Here is a 5,223-nt window from a genome sequence, read left to right as displayed (position 1 = left end):
AGAGCTGACCCTAGTGATCTCATTTTAATTTAATTCTTTCTATGAAGACCCTGTCTCCAAATATGGACACATTCTGAGGTACTGACCCCAACGTGAATTTTGCGGGGGACACAATTTAGCCCATAACACATGACTTAATTTTATACATGTCTATTTGATCTAATTTTCTATGTAGTGGCCTTTTATTTTCCACCTCATCAATTATATTTTCCCAATATTTATCACTTTTGATCATTATTAATTATTGAAGCACCTTTAAATTTAATCTGATACAAAAATGCCCTAGACCAGGTACCAGGTAGAGCAGGCTGGGATCTCACATAAGAATATATGGTAGAAAGAATTAGAATTTTATTTCATAGAGAGTAAGCCCCAAGTATTTTCTTTCTTTATAACCTCCAGTGTCATGCAGTACAGTAAACTCACAGCACATGCCTGTGGGAAAGATGAGTCAATGAATCAATTAGCAGGATTCAAAGAGCAACAGCTGACATCATAATCCCTCTTCTTCTAAGCACACAGAATAATCGTGTTGCCTTGTTGAAGACTCTTTAGAGTTGCCTGGCTGGGGAATCTTTAGTTTGAGAGGGAGCCTGGGGACTCACACTCATCATGGAGTAGCCTGAACTGCATCTTGAGATTTGCCAGTGTTTCCTGAGTAATCTGAGCATTGCTCCAGCAGTGCGAAGTTATGTCAGGGAAGTAAAAAGCCAAGGTCTCCAGTAGACCCTGGGGAGAATGAAGACAAGAACATCACACCATTTAAATGATTAAAGCAAGAAATTCAATAGTGAAAAGTGATATGGCATTGCATTTTCCCTTTAAAAGGATGAATTCTGTTTACTTTGACCAAGAGCAGGCTTAATTTAAAAACAGGGTGGTGATCCAGTTTATACCAAAATACCAATATATTCAAATAATAAAGTAAATTAGCCCTTCTGATAAAAATAAGATCTTATCAAAATGCTAACCACTGTGGCATATCTACAAAGAGAATATTGCATAAGTTCAAAATTGTCCAATTCCATGGAGAAAGCTTTTATCTAGTTTCTTAAACACTTGTAGCTTCCTTAACTCCACAGTTTATCCCATCTGTAGTTTCCAAATCCCTATGTGTTCATTTTCCACTATATCTTTTCCACTTGAGAACCGAATAATTAAGATAGATACATATGTACATGATATCTAGATAGACACATAAATATCCATAGATAAAATAATAAAAATCCTAATATCTAGCTAGCTAAAGAGTATTGTTCCCAGTACACATTTCAGTTATCTTAAATGTTTGCTTTTTTTTGTGGGTTTATTCTTTGGGTGGGAGTGCCTTGGTTTTTGTTTTTATTTTTAACAAAGACAAAAGAGAAAGAGGAGAGAAAAGATAATTGCACATTCTAAGTGTTTTATCAGAGTCTGAGAGTAGAGGTTGTGTTATGATTCCTGGTGGAAATCTGTTTTCATCATAAATCACCTCACAGTATGATGCAATTTATCATGATTGTCATCCTAGGCTCAAGGGAGAGCAGAAATAGAATTCCAGCAGCTCTGTGCATAAGGACCTATGTACTCAAGTGCATGGTTAAACCTCAGTGAAATCGTTGCCATCATTGGGTGCCAGCCACTGGCTACTGACAGTAGTTTTCCCCAACTGCCCAACTTTTAAGAGGCTGGTTTAAATTCACATCAATCAATAAATATTTAGGGCAAAAATCACTCAAGTGCATAAACATACCACCCCTAACTCAGCAACACAAAACTATATGCATTTCCATTTCTTTATGTAGACAGGACATTTTACAGTTAGTTCTTCCTTTTTTCTTTCTTTTTTTTTTCAACTGCATTTTAATGCCCCAGGTTTGTTTAAACTTCTGTCAGAATGTTGACTCAGACCGAGATTTTATTTTTAATTCAGGAAAGAAGAGGATATAATGTCTTTAAAAGAAGAAGGAAATTCGTTGAGTTTTCTGCAATTAGCACCATAGAAGTCAGTTAAGATGCCTTCTGGAAATTTCCAATAGACAGGGGGTAAGTCAGAATGACAGCAGGCAGCAAATGAAAACAGCACTTGGCAATTTGGGAATCGTTTTTTGTGACAAACTATCTGGTAGGCAACAATTTTGGCTTTCTCTAAACTTGTATAACTTGCTGTTATTTTGGCTGATTTTGATCATTAACACAATTGCACATAGAGAACTGTCAGTAAAATTAACTTCGGGCTGAATTCACGCCTACTTTCCCACCTCATTCTACTTAAGTACTTTCAGAAATCCCATGCTTTCTTCTAGAAACTTTGAAGCAAAAAGAGCTAGAAAGGAAGGGGGCCAGACTGCTACACCTCCCCTCCTTCCCATCATTATAGATCAAGCACTTAAAGTGAAGTTTAGACCTCAAGTCTATCTCTCCAATTCATGCTTTCCTATAGACTGGATTTTTTAGTTCAAGTTTATCTAGCTAAAATATAAGTATATATTCATATCACTAAATAGAAAGACAATGGTCCACAAATGTGCTCCACTTTCTGTTTCCTACCTTTAAAAAGTTGTATCATTATCCAGTTGCTCAATTCATAGCCTAGGTCTTCTCTTCCTTCTCTTTTTCTATGGTAACACTTAACTAATCACTTTTTTTTTTTGTTTCAAATTTTCCTTTTCCCGTATCTCTTGCATCTGCCCATCTTTTCCATGTGCCAACAACATCCAGTTCAGACCTCAGTCATTCCCTACCTGTTTATTGCAATAGCTGTGAAGAAACTTTCTTCCTCGAGCCACCCTTACACATTAATTCTATGATGCAGCTAGTCATCTTTCCAACATGAAAATCTCTTCATGTCACTTTTACAAAGACTCCGCATAAAAATCCAAATGACATGGGATAGTTAACAAACCCTCATGACTTGTCCCCAGCAAACCTCTCCAGCCTCATTTGTCGCTTCCTTAACTAACCTTGAGCCCCAGTATTCGGCTACTCACTGGTGCCCAGAGCAGCCATGATTTCTTTACCCTCTTGTCATTTTCCCTGTGCTTGGAGCTTCAACTCCTTCCCCTGCTTCAGTTCTTTCTTGGTTTCTTGTAGAAGTCAGTTCTTGCAGAAAACCTGTGACAGTAGAAAACTTGTGACTGTATCTCCAGCAGGGCACTGTGAATCCTGTGTACTCCTTAAATAATTTCTTGCAAAAGGGGCTTACTTTTATATTCCATCTCCCTCTATCTGAAAAGCTCCTTAAGAGCAGGAATTCTTTTTAATCATCATTTATTACTGAATCCTGAGTATATAATGTAACACCAGGGCCATAGAAATTTCATGCTTTATAAATATTGTTCAAAGAATGAATGAAGAGATGGCAGAGGAAGATGTCTTAGAAATCAATATTACAGTTGTGTTGCTGTTGCTGTTGCTCCAGTGAGGTCTTGGGGAAATTATTCACCCCGATTGGATAGCTTTAGCTCTTTCATCTTTGGAGTGAATATTTAGTGAGGACAACCCGCTTCTTAACTGAATGATATTGAGGTGGTAACAAGAATTCCATCCACATTTTTACTTTCCAGTGTTTGGGGCAAATTCAGTCATTTTGTAATCATAAGTAGAAATTCAATAACTTGTTTTCTAATCAAAACTAGAAATCCATATAAATGCAAACAGTGAATGCTCTACCAAAATTACATACAAGTCAGCATTGAAAATAAGAAGTGGTTTTTTACACCCTAGGCGCTTAGAAAAAGATGGTTCTTATTTTTTAAATGGATTATGTTCTGCAATAAAGCATATGTTTTATATTTTCCTAGGCTACAAACATATGTCACAATGTACACTGTCTATTTGTACTATAAGTAGTTTGCTTTAAAAAATAAAAATATTGATTTTTAAGCTTTCTCTCCAAATCTCTATTTGGTTCTCGGGTTTTTTGCTTTACTTCTGTGAAGAGATAGTTCATGCCACTTTGATACTTTCTAATTTTCTTCCTGTGCTTCTGAAAGACAACTATGTGTCTCCATTTGTAAAGGTATTCATTATGAAATTATAACATGGTATAGGTTGAGACATGACAGGATATTTCACCAACTATGGGGAGTCAGCAATAGACTTCTTTATTATCCCAGCAGTCAAAGCCCGGCTTTAAAATGTCAAGTGTCTCTGCAATGCCTAATTCCAATTTACTGGGGAAGAGGAAGGAAAGATTAGAAAGAGATTAAATGTATGGGTATTTAGTACCATGAAAAATTGAATTTATTAGAATTAAAATTATTATAAAAAAAGACCAAACCATGGTAGTCCTTGGAATGCCACCTTCTCATTTTGAACTTCTTGAGATGGAACATGAATTAGTGACTATCTAAGAAATCAGAAATTAGATATCCTGGGCCTTAGAAATTTTTGGTTTTTATATCTATAAAAAAAGGACACATCCCAAGTTGTACTTACATTCTTACTTAATCAAACATGTTTTTAAAAATATACAAACATAATTAGAAGGTGAGTAGGTAAATTGGATGCCTAGTAATCAACATTTAGTTATAATTTATGATGTCTTAATTAGTTTCCTTATAATTTAATTGATGAAAATTATTTACATGTACAAATAGCCACTGACTGTGAAAGCTAGTGGAGCCAAGATCCCACTTACATTATTTTCCCAACCAATAAACAAACAAACAAATGCTTTTAGCAACCAAATTATTTTTGTAGTCTATTGTTTAGACATCTGTTCTGTTGACTATTACAGTGTGAGAATGCTGTACTAGGGAACTGAAAAACTGTTATTGTGAACAGTGGAGTTTCTCCCCCTCAGTACTACTGACATGTGGGATGAGAAGATGCTTTGTCTTGGGCAGCTGTCCTGTGCATTGTAAGATGCTGAGCAGCATCTCGGCCCTGCTTCTGCCTACTGTACACCAGAAGCACGCCCCTCCCAGTTACAACATCCAAAACCGTTTCCAGGCATTGCCCCCAGTTGGGCCACCGCTCTAGTCTCTTAGTGTTCTAAGTCGGGAATGTGCCATTTGTCATTATTTAAAGCACTCAGTGATAGTACAGCACTTAGTTAAAAAAAAGAAAAAAGAGAAAGATATGCCTATAATGTTGTGCTAGATGGTCCAAGAGAAATAGGAACCCAAAGTGTAGAAAGCAGCAGGCCTGGGGTTGAACTAACAAATCTTGTCAGTCTCTACAGGCTCTTAGGCCAGCCCCTTCACTTTTTTTTTTTTTTTTTTTTTTTTTTTGAGAAGG

The 5,223-nt window shown here is 36.4% G+C and overlaps 1 long non-coding RNA gene across 1 annotated transcript; it reads right to left on the bottom strand.

Moving 5' to 3' along the window:
* Positions 1-366: 366 nt before the first annotated feature.
* On the bottom strand, positions 367-2,845 carry LOC112610605. Its single transcript, XR_003116440.1, has 2 exons — positions 2,724-2,845; positions 367-729 (listed from the first exon to the last, which is right to left on the bottom strand). It is a non-coding gene; the product is annotated as an uncharacterized LOC112610605 (long non-coding RNA).
* Positions 2,846-5,223: the final 2,378 nt, after the last annotated feature.

Source organism: Theropithecus gelada, chromosome 17, assembly GCF_003255815.1.
Source record: "Theropithecus gelada isolate Dixy chromosome 17, Tgel_1.0, whole genome shotgun sequence".
Lineage (NCBI taxonomy): Eukaryota > Metazoa > Chordata > Mammalia > Primates > Cercopithecidae > Theropithecus > Theropithecus gelada.
This window is presented reverse-complemented; position numbering and strand designations above follow the sequence as displayed.